At 42.6% G+C, this 24898-nt stretch overlaps 1 long non-coding RNA gene across 2 annotated transcripts in view; it reads left to right on the forward strand.

The window, feature by feature from the left end:
• Window positions 1-24898, forward strand: part of LOC131193978 (uncharacterized) — a 63066-nt gene that overhangs the window by 23736 nt on the left and 14432 nt on the right. Inside the window, exon 3 of one of the 2 annotated variants that reach the window (XR_009154080.1) lies at window positions 18277-18453. The exons of the other annotated variant lie outside the window; for it this stretch is intronic. This is a non-coding gene — a long non-coding RNA (uncharacterized LOC131193978). The remainder of the gene's footprint in view (window positions 1-18276; window positions 18454-24898) is intronic. 2 annotated transcript variants of the gene reach the window in all.

Raw genomic sequence — 24898 nt, forward strand, 5'->3', positions numbered from 1 at the left:
TAAATAAAACTTTATATTCTCTGGGTTTAGACTGAAACCCGCCTGGCTGGTTTTACAACTTCTCACTAAACTGCATTCACATCCTTCCATGGGGGAGGTTTCACTGCTCCCAACTGTTAGGCCAGAACAAAGAAACCTGATATCTTGGAATCTTCCTAGGGCAGGAGAGAGAAGAGCTACTGTCAAAGGACAAAGCGAGCAGGACCATGAGAAGGACAGAGAAGATGGTTCAGTTCCTGGATGGATCGGACATACATCATTCTATTTTATTCATTTCCATGTTTGATTGATAATGGCTATATTAACTCAAGAGCACTATAGCTCTCACGTTAAAGGAAAACATATTATACCAGTGTCTCTTTTCCTTGGGGGAAAAAAATGAACAAAACACAACAGATCCAAGAGAATTATACAGTACCTTTTGTAGTGTGGGGACCATAAGCCACTTCTTGGGAAGAGCTGAGAATTGCTTAGTAATAGCAGGTGGGTGGGTCATATCGTGACCAAAGACAAGGCTAGCATCGTTTTGATGTGGCCTTCCTTATATTTGGGGAAATAGGTTTGTACAAACGTTTTTTTACATTGCCATGTTTACGGATTTCCTATCTTAGAATAGCCAGAAATAACACTGCTGAGTTTTGACAATTGCAGAAGGAATTCTGTGGGCTGCGGAAAAAGATTAGGGATCACTGCGGACCTGGGGCTGAAGTCACTCATCCTTGCAATAAATCATTTTAAAAATAATACTTTTAAGACACACTGAGACCCTCAGAGCAGAAGACGGAGAAGATACAGCATTGTGACAAATTTTCCTGGAAGTTTTCTTCCTTTGTGAAAAGACCTGTCTGTTTTCTAACCTAATTACGACAGATTTCTTTTGGGATTCTTTGGGTTTTTATTATTGGAAAAAAATTAGATATGCCAGGTGGGCTTTTATTTTGCTTCTTTATCACGCTGTATCCTCCCTCCCTAGTTCTCTACAGTTCTTTGTTCTGAAGAACTTGAGATCTTATTTTGGGGTGGGGTTGGATGGAACTAGGGAGGCCACATATCTCTGAGGAGAATAGTATACAGCAATATACTATACAGCAGAAGACAGAATACTTACAGATACCACCCTGCTGTGGCTCCCACATTTATGTCATTCAGGAAACTAATGGAGATTTCATTGTTCTTCCAAGCTTTGAAGACAAAGTGTGGAGCCCACACTTCTCTTCTCTTCTCTTCCCTTCCCTTCCCTTCCCTTCCCTTCTCTTTTTTCTTTTCCTTTCCTTTTCCTTTTTCCTTTTTTGTTTTGAATACTTTGCTCTTCCAGTTCTATTTTTTATATGCTTTTATATTGCTATTTGTTCTTAGTTATTATTCAATCAGAATCATATGGGAGTCAGTTGGCCTATAAAAGAAACAATAACCATATGATAAATATGATAAGATAAATCTAAGAACAAAAATTGAACTTGGGGGAAAATGTAGAACTTGAGTTCAGAAATAGATCTCAGAAAGAAGGGGGAGCGTATCTCAAGCTCTATGAGTTGCTAACCTGCATTAAGATTTTCCAGTTAGTCTTGCAAAGAAATACAAATCCCTATTACCTTTTTTGCACATCTGAAAGGCATCTCATTTCTTTTCTTCCTTCATAACAATCTCAGATTAGTTTTAGTAAAAATGTCCCCTTCATTTTCTCTGATGGGCTGTCAGGTCAATATCATGGCCATATATCTGAGAAAGAAATTTACATAGCTAAATTTTGCTACCTAATCATGTTTTTATGAGATAGAAATTACTGTTTCCTTTGAATTGGGAGCAGTGGTGAAATCCAATTTTTTTTACTACTGGTTCTGTGAGCGTGGCTTGGTGGGTGTGGCTTTGTGGTAGTGGCAGGAGAAGGATATTGCAAAATCTCTATTCCCACCCCACTCTGGGGCCAGCCAGAGGTTGTATTTGCTGGTTCTCCGAACTGCTCAAAATTTCCGCTACCGGTTCTCCAGAACCTGTCAGAACCTGCTGGATTTGACCCCTGATTGGGAGGCGATCTTTTCCTCCTGTAATTCATTGGCTAAGGTGCAAATGATTTTTTAAAAAATCTCTTACATCTAAGTGACATCTGAGATGAAAGAAAATGCGTCAAAATAGATTGTGGTGCAGAGTCTTGTAGTCCAACCACAGCAAAATCCATTTTTTGTTACTGCCTTTAAAAATGTACCCGAGAAATCAATTTGAAGAAAATATTGGAGGAAGGAGGCGCTCTGCTTTATAACTGCGCTTGCTTCAACATGCTCACAGAACTGTTTGCCTCAATTACTGAAGGTGGAATCCAGAATTGCATGGAACAAAATGGGAGAGATTTCAAGGGCTAAAAGGAAAGTGAATTGTGAATGCTCCAACACTGGAAATTTTTAAGAAAATGTTGGTTAACCATCTGTCTGAGATGGTGTAGGGTTTCCTGCCTGGGCAGTGGGTTGGACTAGAAGGCCTCCAAGGTCCCTTCCAACTCTGTTGTTGTTGTTGTTGTTGTTGTTGTTAAGAAAGGGGATTTTTTCTTCTCTCCTTGCTCATATTATTCTGTCTGGTGTTTCTAATTCTGAAAGAGCCCTGTGAGAAAGTGATTAGGGGTGGATAATTACAGAGGGAAAAAGGGACCTTTTACTTGGTTGCAAAGGCTGGTTGTCTCCAGCAAACTATTTTGTTCATGGAATTCCAATCTGGATATATAATCCATTATTTATTTATTATAGGCTGGCTGGCCCCATGAGAACCCCACCCCTGCTAATATCTACATTCCCCAATCTTGGAATTTTTCACCTTTTGAAATTTTCTATTGTTATTTTTATAATTTTAAACTTTTTAATAATTTTATAATTTTATATTAAAAAATTATTATAATTTTAAACTTTTTAAATTATTCCATTTTTAATGTTTATTGATTATATTGTATATTGCCCAGAGCCCCTCTCAGAGGGAGATGGGCAGTTAAGGAATATGAAACATAAATAAATTAAATAAATAAAAGAAGTGACATCAGAAAAGCAAGCAGTGGATTTAGTTAGAACATTTTCCTTTGCGCGCTGTCTCTCTCTCTCTCTCTCTCCTCCTCCCTCCCTCCCTTCAAAGCTTTTTGTGTTAATGCTTAAATCTTCATCCACTATTATATGCATGCTCATCCATCTTAAATGCAGTGGTCCATATTGATCTGTTCTTCCATATTCTTTTTTTCTCTTTCTTTCTTTTTCTTTCAATACCTTGTTTTGGACTGCAAGCTCTTTAAAGTAAAGGACTATTTTTGTCCATGTAATTTAGACGTGCAGTTCTTTATATACTCGCTAGTGTGCATTCTTTTACTCTGCTTGTGGATAAGGCTGTGTTCTGATGAATTTGTTGCTGATATTGCCATTTTTAATGAAATTCTATGCCCAAGTTACAGTTTTAAACTGTTCAATAAAATTAAAACGACTATAAATTACCAAGAGAGCTAATAGATTGGAATAGAATTATATGAATAAAATTATATGAATTATATGATAACATAAAATAATATTATTGATTATTATTGTAAATAAAAAAGAATGAGACTTAACAGTTTCTTTCTCATTATGCTGTCGATGTTTTATTTTATTGCTGCATCTTGATTTCTAAGCATCAATTCTAAATAATCTGAAATGATTGTTACAAATATTGCAACTTTCCCTAATTTGTCTTCATGTGATAATATAGAGTTTTACTGTATTTTTTCAGGAGTTACCAAATTACACATTTTGTATTATTTGAACTCAAAAGCATATTTTAATATTGCATTGTTTTATTAAAACAAGTCCTCCCCATCTTTATTTAATTTTTAGTCTATAAGTTCTCCATCATAGAAAACATTTAATTTCGTCAGAGAATTCTCTCCCCCGACCACCCCCATGGATGTATTCTTCCCTGCAGCTGAAGATGAAAATTCTACAATATAGAAACTACAAGCCTTGGTCCTGAAAAATTTATAAAGAATTCCTTCCCCCCACCAATATTAGCATATCAATAGAACTTGCTCTCCAGGAGTTAAGAAGGGAAGACAACATTTGCATCTGCATTTTTTTTTAACAGTAGAAGAAACTGATGGATCTACAACTTCACCAAAATTTATGCAAACTACAGGGATTGTTGTTGATTGTCGACTCTACTGCAACAGAGAGAGTTGGAAGTCAATGCTTCTTTTTCTTTTCTTTTTCCTAACTTTCCTCACTCCTCTTCCCTCCTCACTGGTCTTTTATTTACGGTACTTTTGTATTTTGTATTTTATAATACTTAATAACTTAGTAAAAATGTTTCTGTTGTTAATAGAATGAAAATTAAAACTGAGAATGTATTAGATCATTAGATGTGTGTGTGTGTGTGTGTGTGTGTGTGTGTATATACTGCAATTGTGTATATGTATATATATTCTCTCTCTCTCTCCCTCCCTCTCTCTCTCTCTCTCTCTCTCTCTCTCTCTCTCCCTCCCTCCCTCCCTCCCTACATACATACACACACACACATACACACACAGAGAGAGAGATTTTATGCACTTAATCCTGCAGTCAAAAGAAAGCAAGTTATCTCCCCTTTTTCCTGGCATCCTGAAAATGATGGACCACAAAATATACCCCTTGCACTGGCTGTTGTTATTCAGATAATCCTCATTGGAGAGAAACTAGGATTACTCCATCCACAACCATAGACATGATGAATAGGAACTTGGTGACAGATTAATTATTACTGGATCAAGTGTCTACACATAGGGGAATCGTTTTTCCCAATATTTTTTTGATTATCTGAAGAGAGAATGGCTCAGACCTTTCTAGCTGATCTTCTTATGATACTTTTTGATAAGGTGCTGTACAATTTCTTTTCCCCTATTTTAAAGAACGCTTTGAAATAATTCTTGCTAGATGTCCTTTTAATTTAAAAAGTGTTATGTTTATTAAATAGTCTTGTTGCACCTTTACTATTATATGAATTTTTGTGAGTAATCTTCATCAGATGCTAGATGTTTATTCCTTTTGATTTTTCTTTATTTCATGCTATTATTTTAGCTGTTTGGTATGGTTTCATGAATAGGGTTGCATTTAATTTCTTATGTAGCTTATATTGACTTACAAACTGGGGAAGGTGTAATGTAATACCTCACTAGCAGACCATTACAATAGCCGGCTGTTTAAATTGAACTTTCTTGACATCCCTAGTTTTACCAAATGGGAAATTCTTAGTCTCCTTCCTAGGACTTCTCCCTTCATTCCAGGAAAAACAGAAAATGTTTGCAAACTTGCTGCCCAAAACCCCAAATGAAAAACTCAACGAACCTTATACCAATCCTAAAAGGTAAGGGACTTATAACCTTCCCTATGGTAATTTTTAATGATAAAAGTTGCTAAACAAAATGAAACTAAATCGAAATCTAAAGATAGTGTTGGAAGAAATGTCCATCTGGTTCAGTTCAAAGTGGGGAGAAAGCCACTGGAAACATGGAGGCTGATTGGAAAGATGGTTTAATGGAGCTGAGCCATCAAGCACATGGTTCTGGTGCAGCTGAACCCATAGCGTTGAGAGAGAGGGGTATTCATACCCTCTCTTGGCCTTTGCCCTTAAACTTCCTGTTCCTGTTCAAGAAATGTATTCTATTGGCTGTTATAGGGGTCATAGCTAATTTTGTTTGAGCTCCCAGATTTGGTTGAAACTTTGAGGGTGATGATGTAATGAAGAGACGTGTTCTCTGGGCAATTCCCATTGTGTCTTAATGGCTTTCTCCTGGTTTGGATCTTGAGTGAGGGCTAATCCCATCACCCTGAGGCTAAAGGTCTTTCATCTTGTAGATAGGCTGGCCCAGTCCAGCTGGGGCTAGTAAGAAAAATGGGAGCTGCTTTCCAAGAGCATGTTTCTCCTTTAGAGAAATATAATATTCTACCTTTTTAATATTTCTCAAAATATTTCTTTCTTCTAGGAGAGGGTCGGTGCTAACTTTCTACAATAGACTCAAGATTCAGAAGGCTCTTGACAGATGTCCCAAAGGTGCTTTTCCAGGAGGCAGCTGGACTTCCTTGTTTTTTCTTTGAAGATATTTCTCAGTCAGGAAGCTTCTTGGATGAGAAGCGAAATGTCTTCAAAGAAAAAACAAGAAAGTCTAGTTGCCTCCTGAAAAAGCATCTTTGGGACAACCATGATCTGGATGACTGAAAATCTTCATAGCCTCTTGACAGATTGGAGCATTAAAAAGAGCTGAGGTGGCGCAATGGTTAGACGGCAATACTGCAGGCTATTTCAGCTGACTGCTAGCTTTAGTTCGGCAGTTCAAATCTCACTGGCTCAAGCTTGACTCAACCTTCCATCCTTCTGAGGTTGGTAAAATGAGGAGCCAGATTGTGGGGGGCAATATGCTGACTCTAAACCGCTTAAAGAGGATTGTAAAAGCACTATGAAGCGGTATATAAGTCTAAGTGCTATTGCTATTGCTATTGCTATTGCTATTGCTATTGCTATTGGGCCCTACCCAACAAGAAGCAATCCAGTGGTAAGAAATATAAGGTCCTGCATTTAGCCAAGAAAAAACAACAACAAATGCACAGCTATATAATATGTAGTACCTGGCTCAATAGTAGTTATTTTGAGGGATTTTGGTGTCCTGTTGCACCTCCATTTAAATGAGCCAGTAGTATGCTACAGCAGCCAAAAGAGCCAATGCAGTCCTAGACTGCATCAACAGAGGGATAGCATCAAGATCACAAGAAGTGATAGTACTGCTCTATATTTCATTCTGTATTTCATTTATATATTTGGTAAATTCTGAGTCCAATTCTCATCACCATGATGTAAAAAGATGATGAGGCCCTTGAAAGAATAGAGAGAAGGACAACAAAGATGATAAGGAGTCTGGAGGCTAAACCACATGATGAATGGTTAAGGGAACGGCTAAGTTGAGACTAAATATGTCTCAACTAACAAAGAATAGAATAGAATAGAATAGAATAGAATAGAATAGAATAGAATAGAATAGAATAGAATAGAATAGAATCCTTTATTGGCCAAATGTGATTGGACACACAAAGAATTTGTCTTTGGTGCATATACTCTCAGTGTATATAAAAAGACAAGATACATTCGTCAAAAATCATAAGGTACAATCCTTAATGATAGACATAGGGTACAAATAGGCAATCAGATCATACTAGGAAACAATCAATATAAAAGTAAGGATACAAGCAACAAGTTACAGTCATACAGTCATAAGTGGGAGGAGATGGGTGATTGGAACAATGAGAAGATTAATAGTAATGCAGATTTAGTGAATAGTTTGACAGTGTTGAGGGAATTATTTGTTTAGCAGAGTGATGGCGTTCGGGAAAAACTGTCCTTGTGTCTAGTTGTTCTGGTGTGTCGTTTTGAGGTTAGGAGTTGAAACAATTTATGTTCAGGATGCGAGGGGTCTGTAAATATTTTCACAGCCCTCTTTTTGACTCGTGCAGCATACCTACCTACCTACCTACATATATATGTAAAGGTAAAGGTTCCCCTCGCACATATGTGCTAGTCATTCCTGACTCTAGGTGTTGGTGCTCATCTTCGTTTCAAAGCCAAAGAGCCAGCATTGTCCGAAGACATCTCCGTGGTCATGTGGCTGGCATGACTAAACACCAAAGGTGCACGGAACACTGTTACCTTCCCACCAAAAGTGGCCCCTATTTTTCTACTTGCATTGTTACGTGCTTTCGAACTGCTAGGTTGGCAGAAGCTGGGACAAGTAACGGGAGCTCACCCTGTTTCATGGCACTAGGGATTCGAACTGCTGACCTTTCGATCGACAAGCTTAGCGTCTTATTTTTTTGGGCCTTCTGGGCCCACCGGCAGTACGGAAACAGACTGTTTCCTACCTCTGGAGGGCCTGGGGGGTGGGGAAGGCCCATTTTTTGTTCTCCTCAGGCTCCAGAGCCTTTCTACGAGCGGGGGGGGGGGGACAACACAGCCTTCTCCCCCCTCCGGAGGTCGGTCTGTTTGCCAACTTCTGGTGGGACCAGAAGGCCCATATTTTGCTCTCCCCAGGCTCCAGAGCCTTTCTAGGAGCCTGGGTGGGGGAACAGCTTTTCCCACCCCCCTGGGAGGCTGTCCGGAGGCCGGAAAAGGCCCATTTGCCGACCTCTGGTCCCACCGGAAGTTTTTTTAAAATTCTAACATCCTTGGAGAAACTTGTTTTCCAAAGCCTTCCCAAATTTTTTGTCTCTGATGTTCTAAGTCTAGCTAGTAAATCAGAAATTATTTATTAGCCAAGTCAAGATTTCTGGTGGAACAATAAAGGCACAAACTAGTTTTTTCCAGTTGTGCTATTATATAAGAATGATTATACAGGAGAAGCTTTTTCTTGGAAAACAAAAGATGAATTCCATCTATTCAGGTCTCTCAGCATGGGGTCAATTTACAAATGCTTCAGGAAGAACAGTTGTGTCATATCAGAAACCAAGATTTGTCAGCCTATTATTATTTGTCAGCTGCCTTACATCTGATTTGGTAATATGGATTATGAATGCTGAATTGAACAAATAAATATGAATTTTAAATGACAACCGCTCTTTAAAAGCTCTTCTCTCTTAGCATACAGTGTGTCCTACATGGCTAACATTTTGCTAGGAGTAAATTGCTATGTATTTTACTTTGGACAAAATGTTTTACAGACTGTGAGACATCATTTGATATTCTCACATTCTAGTATCTTCTGAAGAGTCATCGGGATAATTCCATATTTAGTGTTCTGCCTTTTATTTCTATAAACTTGTTAATTTAGATCCCTTCTTTCCCTGGGACTGCCAGAGAGCTTAAATGGGGATCTGTCTTGCTCTTATTCCAGAAGTAGAACCCTTTTCTGATGCAGAACAACCCTGATTATTGATGATGATATCTAGTTGGGTAATAAAACATCTACTTGTTCCTCCAAAGCAGATCTATATTCACTAAAGGATGGATCCCTTTAAAGAGGTAGCTAAGCTTACCTTTTCTTCTCTGCAATAGCCCATGTAGACAATTGGCATCTATAGACAATCTACTATAGGTTTCTTCCATGGGACTGATGGAAAAATAATGGGCTTAGTCAGTGGTAGGATTCAAGTAATTTAACAACTGGTTCTCTGCCCTAATAATTTCTTCCAACAACCACTTTGCCAAACTGCTCAGTAAGTTAACAACCGGTTCTCCCGAAGTGGTGCGAACTGGTTGAATCCCCACTGGGCTTAGTGCTCCATTTGTGGAATCACAACCCTGCATGCTCATAATATTTTATTACTGTTGGAAGAAATCTCCGTCTGGTTCTGTTCTAAGTGGGGAGAAAGACACTGGAAACATGGAGGGTGATTGGAAAGATGGTTTAATGGTGAAACAAAACCACCAAGCATATGTGATTCTGGGTAGCTGACCATATGAAATAGAAAGTGAAGGCTATTTATACCCTCTCTTGGGCCTTACCTTTGAGCTTCCTGTTCCTGTGCAAGTTATTGGCTGCTGAAGGGATCATAGCTAACCTTGTAGGTTTTTTGAGTCAAGCTTGGTTGAAGTTTGGGTTGATGCAATGAAGGGGCTTGTTGTGCAGTTCCTATTGTGGCTGAATGGCTTTTCCCTGAAGGACAATCCCATCATCCTGGAGCTGAAGGTCTTTTGTTTTATAGATAGGCTGGCCCAGTCTTTCTTAAAGGTAGAGGTAAAGGTTCCCCTTGCACATATGTGCTAGTCATTCCCGACTCTAGGGGACGGTGCTCATCTCCGTTTCTAAGCCAAAGAGCCAGAGCTGTCTGATGACGATTCCGTGGTCATGTGGCCAGCATGACTAAATGCCGAAGACGCACAGAACGCTCTTACCTTCACACCAAAGGTGGTCCCTATTTTTCTACTTGCATTTTTACGTGCTTTCGAACTGCTAGGTTGGCAGAAGCTGGGGCAAGTAACAGGAGCTCACTCTATTACGCAGCGCTAGGGATTCGAACTGTTGACCTTTCTGATTGACAAGCTCAGCATCTTAGCCACTGAGTTACTGCCTCCCCATTCTTAATGGGCACCAAGCAGGGGTGAAATGCTCCCAGATCGGATGGGATCGCGCGATCCGGTAGCGATGGCGGCTGCTGGTTCGGAGGACCGGTAGCAAAAATCCCTGGCCCCGCCCCCTGCCTCTGCTGAGCCGCACCATCTGCAGAGGTTTTTTTTTTTTTACTTTTAAAAGCCCGGTTTGCTTCAGCCGAAACAGGCCTTTAAAAGTAAAAAACAGCAGAATTTATTTCTTACTTGTAGAAAACATGTTTTCTACAAGTAAGAGTAGAGATTCTAAGGCACTTACCTGATTACTGAGGAATGCATGGCCACAGCCCGAAAGTAGTTTCAATTTCAGCCAGACAGCATCAATCGCTCAGCTAATCTATTTCCTCGGTGATCAACTGGCTGGCTTTGCTAGCTGAGGAACTCTGGGATTTGAAGTCCACAATAAAATAAAATAAAATACTAAAATAAATAAATAAATAAATAATAAAATAAATAAATAAAAATAAAATAAAAAATAAATAAATAAATAATAAAATAAATAAATAATAAAATAAATAAAATAAATAAATAAATAAATAAATAAAATAAAATATTTGTGCAGCTTTCTGAGATTTGGTGTGTTTCTGTAGTGTTTCACTCTAACTCCACAAACACACAAAATCTCAGAAAGCTGTATTGTGTGTGTGTGTGTTAGTTGTGTGTGTGTAAAGTGTGAAAGTTGGTTTTTGGTACCTCTTATTGTTTTTTTATACTTTGTTTATTATTTTTATTATTTATTGTTATTGGCCACGCCCATCAAGCCATCTGACCACCAAGCCATGCCCACAAATTAAGCCACACCCACAGAACCGGTAGGGAAAATTTTTAGATTTCACCCCTGGCACCAAGTATCTGCTGGAGGTAGGGAGCTGAAGCTCTGAGTTTCTGTGTCCCTTAAGAGTTCCATTTCTCTTTTAGGGGAAATATAATATTCTTTTTAAATATTTCTCAAAATATTTCATTCTTCTAAGGAGGCATGACTTCCCTCATTACATACATACAGAAGCAGTTCCCACCTTTGAAATATCTCCCTCTAATCCCTAAATAGCAGGAGATGAACAAAATCTTCTGATGTTAATTGCATTAGGGTTAGATAGCTCTGCACCAGTTATGGAACTACAGTTCATACCATCCTTTACCAGCATGGTCAGTATGAGACATCTAAGGAGTTGCAGTCCAACAACATCTGGAAGGCTACCTGTTGCTCATTCGTGCATTAAAAGGTAATGTTTTCTCTTTAAGAAGAATAATTCCAGAGAGAAATTCATGAGATCTGAAGCTATGATGATAGATTCGATTCTGGCACTCCCGTGAAGCGCTTACGTTCATTAACTCCTTAAAAATTCTATTTAACACTGATATATTTTTTCTTATATTTTAAAACTTTATTTTATTTATTACTGTGTAACAGTGTTAAGGGACACGGTGGCTTTGTCGGTAAGACGCTGAGCTTGTCGATTGAAAGGTCGGCAGTTCAGCAGTTCGAATCCCTAGTGCCGCATAATGGGGTGAGCTCCCGTTACTTGTCCCAGCTTCTGCCAACCTAGCAGTTCAAAAGCATGTAAAAAAATGCAAGTAGAAAAATAGGGACCACCTTTGGTGGGAAGGTAACAGCGTTCCGTGCGCCTTTGACATTGAGTCATGCCGGCCACATGACCACGGAGACGTCTTTGTGGCGCTGGCTCTTTGGCTTTGAAACGGAGATGAGCACCGCCCCCTAGAGTCGGGAACGACTAGCACGTATGTGTGAGGGGAACTTTTACCTTTACCTTTAACAGTGTTAAAGGTTTACAGTTTCCATTGTATAAATACCACTGTAGTCAGTTATTGTCTATATTCTACAGTGTTGTCATGGCGGTGTCACGTGACGTATCGGGATTTTTCCCCCCTTCTCTAAACCAGGTGGGGGCAGAGCCAGCATGTGACGCATCTGGCCCGCAGACCGCGAGTTTGACACCCCTGTTCTACAGTATATTATTAACATTTTATAATGTAATAAAACAACTTAGAAATAAAATACAAGTAGTCCTCAATTGATGACTACAATTGAGTCAGAGAATCTTGCCATTGTGCGAAGCAGGAAGTTTAATCTTCAGCTCTTCAATCTTACAGTTTATTTTATTTTATTTATTTTTATTTATTTATTATTTAAATTTGTATACCGCCCTTCTCCCGAAGGACTCAGGGCGGTTCACAGCCAGGTAAAAATACAATACAATAAATACAAATTAAAATACAATTAAGAAACTTATTAAAATTGGCCAGGATTAAAATTTGAAGCTAAAAAACCCATTAAAACCCATTAAAACACTAACCCAGTCCAGCGCAGATGAATAAGTAGGTTTTAAGCTCGCGAAAGGTCTGGAGGTCCGGAAGTTGACGAAGTCCTGGGGAGTTCGTTCCAGAGGGTGGAGCCCCACAGAGAAGGCCCTTCCTGGGCGCCGCCAGACGACACTGTCGCGCCGACGGCACCCTGAGGAGCCCCTCTCTGTGAGAGCGCACGGGTCGGTGAGAGGTATTCGGTAGCAGCAGGCGGTCCCGTAAGTATCCCGGCCCTATGCCATGGAGCGCTTTAAAGACATTCACCAACACCTTGAAGCGCACCCGGAAGGCCACAGGTAGCCAGTGCAGCCGGCGCAGGATAGGTGTCACCGGGAGCCACGAGGGGCTCCCTCAATCACCCGCGCAGCTGCATTCTGGACTAACTGTAGCCTCCGGATGCCCCTCAAGGGGAGCCCCATGTAGAGAGCATTGCAGTAGTCCAGACGAGACGTCACAAGGGCGTGAGTGACTGTGCACAAGGCATCCCGGTCTAGAAAGGGGCGCAATTGGCGCACCAGGCGAACCTGGTGGAAAGCTCTCCTGGAGACGGCCGTCAAATGGTCTTCAAAAGACAGCCGTTCATCCAGGAGAACGCCCAAATTGCGCACCCTCTCCATCGGGGCCAATGACTCGCTCCCGACAGTCAGCCGCGGACTCAGCTGACTGTACCGGGATGCCGGCATCCACAGCCACTCCGTCTTGGAGGGATTGAGCTTGAGCCTGTTCCTCCCCATCCAGACCCGTACGGCCTCCAGACACCGGGACAGCACTTCAATGGCTTCATTGGGGTGGCCCGGTGTGGAAAAGTACAGCTGGGTGTCATCAGCGTACAGCTGGTACCTCACACCGAAGCCACTGATGATCTCACCCAGCGGCTTCATATAGATGTTGAACAGAAGGCGAGAGAATCGACCCCGCGGCACCCCACAAGTGAGGCGCCACGGGGTCGACCTCTGCCCCCCCGTCAACACCGTCTGCGGCCGGTCGGAGAGATAGGAGGAGAACCACCGATAAACGGTGCCTCCCACTCCCAATCCCCCCAACCGGCGCAGCAGGATACCATGGTCGATGGTATCAAAAGCCGCTGAGAGGTCTAATAGGACCAGGGCAGAGGAATAACCCCTATCCCTGGCCCTCCAGAGATCATCCACCAACGCGACCAAAGCCGCCTCAGTGCTGTAACCGGGCCGGAAGCCGGACTGGAACGGGTCCAGATAGACAGTTTCCTCCAGGTGAAGGGGAAACTGATATGCCACCATACTCTCTACAACCTTCGCCGCGAAGCGAAGGTTGGAGACTGGACGATAATTACCTAAAACAGCCGGGTCCAGGGAAGGCTTCTTGAGGAGGGGCCTCACCACCGCCTCTTTCAAGGCGGCCGGAAAGACTCCTCCAACAAAGAAGCACTCGTAATCCCCTGAGCCAGCCTCGTGTCACCTCCTGAGTGGCCAGCACCAGCCAGGAGGGGCACGGGTCCAGTAAACATGTGGTGGCATTCAATCTACCCAGCAACCTGTCCATGTCCTCGGGAGTCACAGGGTCAAACTCATCCCACACAACATCACCAAGACCGCCTCAGACGTCCCGTCCGAATCGCTGCAATCTTGGTCCAGACCGTCCTTCAGCTGAACGATTTTATCGTATAGATAACCGTTAAACTCCTCAGCACGTCCCTGCAACGGGTCATCCCGCTCCCCCTGGTGAAGGAGGGGGCGGGTCACCCGAAACAGGGCAGCTGGGCGGGTATCTGCCGACGCAATGAGGGGGGGGGGGTAGCAACGCCTCGCTTCCCTCAGTGCCACTAGGTAGGTCCTAGTATAGGATCTAACTAGTGTCCGATCAGCCTCTGAACGGCTGGACCTCCAGGAACTCTCTAGGCGTCTTCTCCGGCGTTTCATCCCCCTCAGCTCCTCGGAGAACCAAGGAGCCGGTTGGGATCTACGCCGGGTCAGAGGCCGCAAAGGCACGACACGGTCTAAAGCCCCGGCCGCAGCCCGTTCCCAGGCTGCAGCCAGTTCCTCTGCCGTGCCGTGAGCCAGACCCTCAGGAAATGGCCCAAGCTCCGTCCGCAACCTCTCTGGGTCCATCAGGCGCCTGGGACGGTACCAACGTAATGGTTCCGTCTCCCTGCGGTGTTGGGTAGCGGTCAGAAAGTCCAGGCGAAGGAGAGAGTGATCTGACCATGACAAAGGTTCAATGACTATTTCCTTTAAGTCCAGATCTCGACCATTGACCAGAGACAAAATCAGGTCCAGTGTGCCACCCCGATGTGAGTGGGGCCATCCACTACTTGAGTCAGGTCCAAGGCCGTCATGGAAGCCAAGAACTCCCGAGCTACCATCGATGACGAGCCGGCAGATGGCAGGTTAAAGTCCCCATGACTAAAAGTCTGGGGTCTCCACCGCCACCCGGCAAGCACCTCTAGGAGCTCGGGCAGGGCAGCTGTCACGCAGCAAGGAGCCAGGTACGCGACCAGCAAGCCCATCTGACATCTATGACCCCACCTCACAAAGAGGGATTCACACCCGGCTATCTGAGGTACAGTGGTCTCCCTCGGCTCTAGACTCTCTTTAATCACAACCGCCACCCCTCCACCCCTACCCTGGGCCCTCGGCTGATGGAATGCACGGAAACCCGGTGGGCACATCTCAACCAGGGGCACACCCCCTTCATTGCCCAACCAGGTCTCCGTAACGCCTATAATATCCGCGGCACCCCCCTGAATTAGATCATGTATTAGGGGGGCCTTATTGGCCACGGACCGTGCGTTGCATAACATCAGACGAAGGCCCAGGCTCTGAGGGTCCTGACCATCCGGGGAATGGGTAAAGTTAGGGGGATCGGGGCACGCGATCGCCTGCATACATCGAACGCGTGACCCCCTATGTCGATACGATCCCCCCCTTCCGCCATATCTGCCCCTCCCACTTACCGTGCCAATAGACTCACCCTCACACAAAGGAACACCCTCCCCCCCCCATAACCTCCGAACCCATTTGATAATCGCCACGAGCATGCGCTGGGACTGGTTTCCCTCCCGACGGGCTACCCCCATCACCCGCCCTACCCCTCCCACCCCTTAAAAATGCCCTATCTAAAAACCCCCAAAGGCTCTTTCTTCTCGCATGCCACCTCTGTGGGTCCCAAGACCCGTCATTGAGGCCGGCCCTTGGTAATGAGGCGGGCCATTCCTGCGAGGCGGGGGCACCTCGCAGGCGCAAGAGTTCCTGTACAGCGTAACGCATAGAAAAGTACGAATCGGTGAGGGTGCTAAGATGGTAACATCCCAGATGGTAAGAAATTAAAAGATGGATCCTCCAACGGATGTCTAGATGTCAAAGAGGACAAATAAAGCTGGAACCAGATGAAGATGATAAGCCTAAGCAAACAGACCGGCAGCCTCCATGGTAAACCTATGGAGAACGTTTCTACGAAAGGTCTTAATAAAGGTAGAAATGACTGTCAGTCTGTCAATCTGTTCATAGTCCAAAGTCCAATCCAGTCCAGTCCAGTCCAGTCCAGTCCAGTCCAGAAACCCGTGGGTAAAAATACCTGGCGACCCAACTTCGATGGTCAAAAGTCCGGGGGGGGGGGGGGGAAAGGCAAGCCATACAACAAGAGGCAAATGAACAAAGCACGATGTAAAGTGCCAGAAGTGCCAGAAGAGGGAGACAAACCATAGCCTTGCCTCCGGCCTCATCTCCGACCGCGGCCTCACCACGCCCGCCGCCGAAGGGGCCGCAGAACACTGGACGCCGCTGGACAGGCGCCTCACGGCCCACAAGGCCCCGCCAGGCGCAACAAAGCGCCGATGGAGCAGGCGGGCCCACGGGCAGGCGAACGGGCCGGAATCCATGCCCCAGATAGAAACGGGCCGAAGTCCCATCGCCGCTGGAGTCGGCTGGAGCCGGGCCGAAATCAAGGCCGAAAATCGAGGCCTGCAATCCACACAGGTAACAGCAGGCCTCCCTCGCCTCCCTCGCGTCCCCAAGATGGCCGCCACCAACCGGTCCGCCGCTCTTCCCTCGGCCCGCTCTCGGCTGCCGCACATCCGAGAAGGCCAGAAGACCTCTCCTGCGGCCGCCAAGCAGATGGCACAGCGTGCCGAGGGACAAGAGCAGCCTGGTAGGTCATCCGGAGTCCTCCATTCGGGAAAAAGTACCAGTTACTTCTGTGCATAGTAAATAACTCTGAAACTGCAGAGTTTGTGGGCAAGATTCATTTTCGTTGACCACATGTTGCCATTAATTTTTGAACCTCATTAAAAAAAAAAGATAAATACACAATGCAACTTGGTCTTTACATAAAAAAATAAAATTCTTCAACAAGTGCATTTCTATAGCATAAAACTGGAGGTTGTGTTTCTACTACCGTAGATAAGGGGTCTCCTACTCTAATGTCATTTGCAAGAATTCACAAGGCTTGGAACAATACAGTACAGATAGTCCTTGATTTACAACAGTTCATTAGGGACCACACTTGTGACCATTGCAGCATCCCCATGGTCACGTAATGAAAATTCAGGTGCTTGGCAATTGACTCTTATTTATGACGGTGGCAGTGTCCTGGGGTCATGTGATCCCCTTTTGCCATTTTCTGACAAGCAAAGTCAATGTAGCCAGATTCACTTAACAACCGTGTAACTAACTTAAGAACTATAATGCTTCACTTAACAACTGTGGCAAGCAAGGTTGTAAAACGGGGCAAAACTCACTTAACAAATGTCTCGCTTAGCAACAGAAATTTTGGGCCCAATTTTGGTCGTAAGTCGAGGACTATCTGTATTTTAACAGTTGCTTTACTCTTTGCCATGTTTTCCAACTAACACATTTTATTAAAAAGGGTAAGCTTTCGGCAGCTGCTGCTTGTAAAAGCTTATGCTTTTAATAAAACGTTCGACTCACAAAATGTTCCCATTTTTTTGCCACTATAGATTAAGATGACTTTTTTCTTACAGTCTTTTTCCCTCTTGTAATTATTGCCATTTCAAACAGGCCATGGAAATGTGAATGCCAGTGTCTTCCTGAAAAAAATGCTACATTTTTGTCTGGTTGCATGTAAGATTATTAATTCTATCTGGTAAATGTAAAACCGTCAGTCAGCAGATTTTTATGGATGTGGGAGAGGAAGAAATACAAACACAGGACAGTATTTTGTTCTTAAAATAAGCTTTTGGGAACTGCCTCAAAACATCTTATTTTTTTTTGCAACTGTGTTATTAAAATTCATAGCCATCTTTCCAATGAAAAATTAAAAAAATGTCCAGCTTTGTTTCTTTTTAGAAACCACTTTTAGACCTTGTTTGAAAAAGATAAAAATGAGATTTTGACTTTTTTTTTAATGACTAAATCTGTTTTGATTATCGAAATACTGTGTATTGTTATTTCTTTTGTTTGCTATGTATGTTTTGCTAAATATGCTTTTATTTTTGTTTAAACTTAAGAGTGCAAGGTTATTTTATTACATATAGAATGGAATGGAATAGAATAGAATTTTTTATTGGCCAAGTGTGATTGGACATACAAGGAATTTGTCTTGGTGCAGATACATATTTGTATCTGAACTGAAGAAAGTTGAAAATTTCTATATTTAAAAAAATATTTTATCAGTTTTTGAAATTCAATAAAGTCTTACATTTTTTAACAAAAACCACACCCCACTTTTCTGCTTCTATAAGCACTCTAGGAGATTGACAACAATTAAAGCACAATGCAATATATAGAACACCACAGCAAAATCAATACGCTGAAAATCAAAACTGAAGTCAGTATTGTTAAAACAATTTAACAGTTAACGGCTTAGGGAAAGACATGCTTTGTAGCTATTTCCTGAATACTGGAGTCAAAATGCATCTGAACATGTAATGACTCAGCAATTCTATTTGCCTTCTAGCCTGTTACAGCAGTGTAAATATTTGAACATCTTATGGGGAACAATGGATATTCGCCTATATTGATCTTTTTTGCTATACTGCCTAAATGGCAAAAGACAACGTATGAAGCCAGATATACACAGGATGAAAACAAGAATGACTTCCAACAATGTAAAATTCTTGAGAATGGTGTTGATGTAAGCTAATTTAGGCTACCTTTCTTTTTCTTATCTAATGGATTTATTGACTTTGGGTTGCTGTTTCTGTGCTTTGCAGAAGTTTGCTCACCCCAACCAGATACAGTGTGATGGATACACGCCTGTCATTTTTAATCTTACTTGCTTTTTAAAAAAATCCCAACCTTGTTAAGTATATTTGCATATTTATTTGTTTGCTTATCAGATTTTATGGGACAGCAACCACCTAAGTCTCTCCATACTTACCAATATTAAAGACTCGCTGGATGCCCATGCTTTGTTATGAAACTATGTGCTCGGGCTTGATAAATTGACACTTACAGCCTGAAACTTAATGTAGAATGTGTAACTCCGTGGCATCAGAGTATGTTAATATAATGCAACTGGCAGTTGGAACGGAGGGGGAGGAGGCAGTAGAATGTTCCAGCCCGCAGCATCTATCAGTATTCATCTGGCTAGCATCCTGTCAGTGTGTGAGAGAGTTGAGGGGTGTTTGGAAACTCAAACAGTATTTGCTGTGTGAGCAAGAGGGAGACAAGAAGGAGGCTGGGTGTGGCTTAGCTCAACTGTTCTGTAGTAAAGCTGCTTGCTGCTCTGAAAGTAAATCTGAACGTGAAAGTCCTCTGGTTGTGTTTCGCATTTGGAACAGATTTCTTTTGAGGTGGGGAGGGGGAGCAGAACTCCATAGCATCAGAGCGTGTTAATAATAATATAAGAAATACTAATGCTCTGGTGGTCATTTCAAAAAATCCTTTCTTAGTGAGCACCTAGAAGCCAAGAGGAACATACATGGCAAATTTCAAGTTTGTAGCCTTTACGGTTCTGGAGCTTTTGTGATTAATGCGTGAATGGTTTTCGCTTTTAGATATATAGATAAAGGAGGAATACCACCTTAAAAGCAACAATATTTTTTTTTAAAAAAATCAAATGATGGATGTTAAAAGTCTGCCCCCAAAAAAGTATTTGAAAAGCAAAAGAAGAAGGATGGGGCATGAACTCAGTATTTATTTTATTTATTTATTTGTCACAACATCATATAAAAAGATTATATAGTATATAAACATATATATGAATAAATATTAGGAGGTATAAGCATATATATATATATATAGGAAGAAGAAAAGAAAAACAAAAGGACAGGAACGGTAGGCACGTTTGTGCGTTTATGCACGCCCCTTAGTAGGGAATTATTATTTATTATTATTATTATTATTTAATTAGAAGGGAATGCATTTCAAAGAATTGAGGCACCAGAATGAAAGCTGTTCTCTAGTTGCCAGAAGGAAACCATGACAATTGTAAGCAAAGCTTTTCAGATAAACTCGGGGCAAAAGAAAAGCAGATTTATTATTTATTTATTTATTTTATTTGATTTTTATACCGCCCTTCTCCCGAAGGACTCAGGGCAGTGTACAGGCATAATAAAACCGACAATACAATATACAAGTTTAAAATACGATTTAAAAAACTTATTTAAATTAGCCCAGTGATTAAAATTTACCATACTAAAAAACCCCGTTTAAAATTAATAAATTTAACATTAAAATCCCAATTTAAGCCAGCCCGCTGGATAAAAGATGAGTGTTGAGTTCCCAACGAAATGTCCGAAGGTCAGGTATTTGGCGTAAACCCGGGGGAAGCTCGTTCCAGAGTGTGGGAGCCCCCACAGAGAAGGCCCTTCCCCTGGGGGCCACCAGCCGACATTGTTTGGCGGACGGCACCCTGAGAAGTCCCTCTCTATGGGAGCGTACGGGTCGGTGGGAGGCGTGTGGTAACAGCAGGCGGTCCCGTAAGTACCCAGGTCCTAAGCCATGGAGCGATTTAAAGGTCATAACCAACACCTTAAAGTGCACCCGGAAGGCCACAGGCAGCCAGTGCAGTCTGCGCAGGAGCGGTGTTACATGGGAGCTACGCGTAGCTCCCTCTATAACCCGCGCAGATGAGAATCTTAAGAGAAAATAAGGCTTTCTTTCTAGGTAAAAACTATCCTGCGTGAGAGACAGACGCTGCATAAGCAGATTTCTGTATGCCCATCTTCAGCAGGATGAGAAGCCATGGAGTTGTACAGGTAGTCCTCCACTTACGACCACAATCGAGCTCAACATTTATGTTGCTGCGTGTTGTGTCTTGCCCGCCCTCAGAGCAGCCGGGGCCTTCTTACCTGCTCCCGCACACTGAGGAATGTATGCCTCCCGGTCCCAGTCCTGGCTCCATGCCCACACAAACTGCAGAAGGAGAATCTCCCTGCCCCAGCCCTGACTCCATGCCCAGGCAAACGGAGCAGCTAGACCCCTCCCCCTCCTCCACAGCAGGTGAGCCTGAGGAGGGTTTATTACCAACAGCTGATTGGTGTGACCCTCGCATCAGAAGATTGGAGAGGCGGAGGCTGCAGAGGAAGGAGGGCAGGCCTTAATGAGTGCTGAGTCATGGAGCCACACCCCATGGCCTATATAAAGGATCTACTTTCTGGCAGTCTCTGAGTCAGGCAAAAGTCAAACTTATCTTGCTGAAGTCACTTACTGGTCTCCTGCCTGCTCTGAGGACTTTGCTAGGACTTTGGGCAGAGCTGCAGAGGCACGCCTGATTCGGATTTCCCGGACCCAGCCGTCAGCGGAGGAGTGGGACACGACACTGCGTGAGAAATTCGTTCAGTGTGTATTGCCCCATTTTACAATTTTTCTTGCCGCAATTGATAAGTGAATCACAGGAGTTGTTAAGTTAGTAGCACAGTTGTTAAGTGAATCTGGCTTCCCCATTGACTTTGTCAGAAGGTCGCAAAAGGGGATCACATGAACCCGGGACACTGCAACCCTCATAAATATGAACCAGTTGTCGAGCATTTGAATGTAAATCACATGAACATGGGGATGCGGCAATGGTCATAAGTGTGAAAAACGGTCATAAGTCACTTTTTTCAGTGCGGTTGTAACTTCAAATAGTCCCTAAATGAACTGTTATAAGTCAAGGTCTACCTGTATTGGATCAGTGGTGGGTTTCAAAAAATTTTACTACCGGTTCTATAGGTGTGGCTTGGTGGGTGTGGCATGGCTTGGTGGGCGTGGCTTGGTGGGCGTGGCTTGGTGGGCGTGACAGAGGAAGGATACTGTAAAATCTCCATTCCCACCCCAATCCAGGGGAAGGTTATTTCAAAATCCCCATTTCCTCCTGATCAACGGGGACTTGGGAGGCAGAGAATAGATGGGGGCGGGGCCAGTCAGAATTTTTACTACTGGTTCTCCGAACTACTCAGAATTTCCGCTATCGGTTCTCCGGAACTGGTCAGAACCTGCTGAAACCCATCTCTGTAATGGATGATTGCTTTTCATAATTTGGAAGATGTGGTTACACAAGTACTCCTCACTTACTGACAATAATTGGAACCAGCAACTCTGTCGCTAAACCACATGATCATAAGGTGCGACATCCAGCCAATCAAGAAGAGCAGTTGAAGCTGTCACAGTTGTCATAATTTTTGGCAAATCTTGTTTTAGTTGCAGCATTCTAGGGTACCATGATGGCCATTTGTGATTTCCTGCTGGCTTCCCCATTGACTTTGCTTGTTAGAAGTCAACAGTGAAGGTGTTTGAATTGTGATTCCAAATTGTGATCATATGGCTATGGACCAGGGGTGAAATGCTCCCGGTTCGGACCGGCTCACGCAATTGGGTAGCGATGGCGGCTGCTGGTTCGGAGGACTGGTAGCAAAAATCCCTGCCCCCCCCCCGCCTCTGCTGAGCCGCACCGTCAACAGAGGGTTTTTTTTTACTTTTAAAAACAGGTTTTTCTTCAGCCGAAACATGCCTTTAAAAGTAAAAAAAAAGCCTTTGAGGATCCCGTCCCTCAGCTGAGATTGACAGAGCCTTTAAACTTTTTTTTAAAAATTTTTTTAAAGACTCCTCTGGTGATCTCACCTGAGTTCCTCATCAGCAGAACCTTAAAAAACCTCCGTTTAAGAGATTCTAAGGCACTTACCTGATTACTGATCAAACACATGGCTTTTTCCCCAGCCCGAAGACCCCAGTTTCACTTTCAGCAGAATCAGTTGCTTAGCTAATTTATTTCATCCCTGAGCATCTAATGCTGGCTTGCTTTGCTGGCTGAGGAACTCTGGGAATTGAAGTCCACAAACCTTAATAATAAAATAAAATATTTGTGCAGCTTTCTGAGATTTGGTGTGTTTCTGTAGTGTTTCATTCTAACAACACAAACACACAAAAACTCAGAAAGCTGTATGTGGTATTTTGTGTGTGTGTGTGTCAGTTGTCTTGTGTTGTTTTGGGTGTGTGTAAAGTATGAAAGTTAGTTTTTGAGCTTTTTGTGGCTGTGTGAAGTGTGAAGTGCAGCTGCTTTTACATTGTGTGTGAGTCAGTTGTGTTGTGTTGTGTGTGTGTAAAGTGTGAAAGTTGGTTTTTGGTACCTCTTATTGTTTTTTATACTTTGTTTATTATTTTTATTATTTATTGTTATTGGTCACGCCCACCCAGTCATCTGACCACCAAGCCACGCCCACCAATTAAGCCATGCCCACAGAATCGGTAGGGAAATTTTTTAGATTTCACCCCTGCTATGGACTACAACCAAAAGGATTCATCGTAAGCACCTCTTGTTTAGTGTCATTGTAACTTTGAAGTGGATGTTAAGTGAGAACTACCTATATATATATTTGCCAATATAATCAATCTATTATAGGCAGTAATCTTAAAGAAACTGAGACTGCATTTATTCTATCCCAGCAGAAACACCAGGTCTATTTCATTTACGTTCAGTTTATGAACATAATTTTTATTTTTTTTAATTAAACAAATATTAAATTTTTAATATACTTTAAAAAATTAGGGTCTATTCCTGCTTGTTATAAATGAGCAAAGAAAGTGCAGCTTCTTAGATGTAAGTATTTGTGACAGTATTATAGAATTAGCCTGCAATGTCTCCTAATCCTGAGTTACCACAGGATGGCAGCAAAGACTCAAATGATTTTTTTTGTCTCCTTTGTTTCCATCTAGTGGTCACTGGAATATTGGCAGTCTATATCTGGTAGACTTTTGACAATGCTTTTCCTTATTCTGCAATTTTGTATTTAATGCTCTATCCATTTCTGCTTTTTATTTTTTAAAAAAAGGTTTCAGTATTTCTATTATGTATGCTTCCAATTCTAACACTAGCTGTCTTAGAATAAGTATCTCACATAAATCTGCCTGAATATTAAGTTAGGAAGAGTACTCTGACCACATTACCAAGAACTGCCTGTCCTGTGACCTCAGAAAAAGCATTCTCAGGATAAATGCTTGATTGTTGAATCCCCTTTTCTTCTTTTTTCAGTTAAAGTTTTTGGCACATCTTGAGATGTTTAGTACCAACTGAAGACATATCTGATCGTCTACTCCAAAGCTGGGAAAGGATGGCGCTTTTATGACTTGTGGACTTCAACTCCTAGAATTCCTGATCCAGGAATAAAAGGGCCACTGTTTCCCACTCCTGATCTAGTCCGTCTGTTAAATTTGTGCTGCTGGCTTTCATGTGTCCTACCAATGTCTAGTTCAGGGGTTGGCAACCTTAAACACTCAAAGAGCCACAAAGGCCCTAACTGGAAGCTGCCATTCAATTCCGAAGCCGACCGGAAGTCCGGTTCCCCCATCATAGTCTCCTTCTAGCACGGCGTCCTTTTCCCTCTGCCGACTGGAAGTCGGTTCCCCCACCAAAGAGTCTCCTCTTAGTGCATATCCTTTTTTCCTCTACCTGCCCTAACTGAAAGCCCTGTCAATTGTGGAGCCAACCAACAACAGGGAGCAGCAGCAGAGGGATGAAAGAGCCACATGCGACTCCAGAGCCACAGGTTGCTAACCCCTGGTCTAGTTGTTCCATATTGAGATACGAGTTTTTAAACCAGGATGAGATTTTTTTAGCTGCCAGCCTTCCTCCCTCAAAATTTGCTTGCAAGAATATTTGGGTGGCAAAACTCTGGATTTTACGCTATTTTTCTCCCTCTATGGAGAAAGATGGAAAACAACTTTAAAGGGGAAGAAGAATTGAAAATACAACTAACCGAAATATATAAGATCATATGTTCCCATGAAAGTCAGTGACTGCATTGTGTGAACAGGGCTAGAGTTTTCAGATTGACAGGTATGGACTTCTTAATTTTTTAAAAAAAAAAATAGATATCACAAAGAATAACAATATAAAACAAGGTAAAAGTTACACAAGTATCAAAGCCCATCATCATTATTTACCCAGCTCTTGAACAAGGTGTGGCTCTAGAAGAAAAGAACAACCAAGACGAATCTTGAAGGCGGAACAAGGGCATTTGAGTTTTATTCATGTCATGCAGAGTATTACTCATGTCTGTCAGCATTTCAAAATCCTGCCGTTCTAATTTAAGCTATTCTTCTCTCCTAAATTTCTCTGCCAGCTGCCAGCACTCCATAGCAGACCATACCTTTAAGCA

Source organism: Ahaetulla prasina, chromosome 3, assembly GCF_028640845.1.
Source record: "Ahaetulla prasina isolate Xishuangbanna chromosome 3, ASM2864084v1, whole genome shotgun sequence".
Taxonomy (NCBI): Eukaryota; Metazoa; Chordata; class Lepidosauria; order Squamata; family Colubridae; genus Ahaetulla; species Ahaetulla prasina.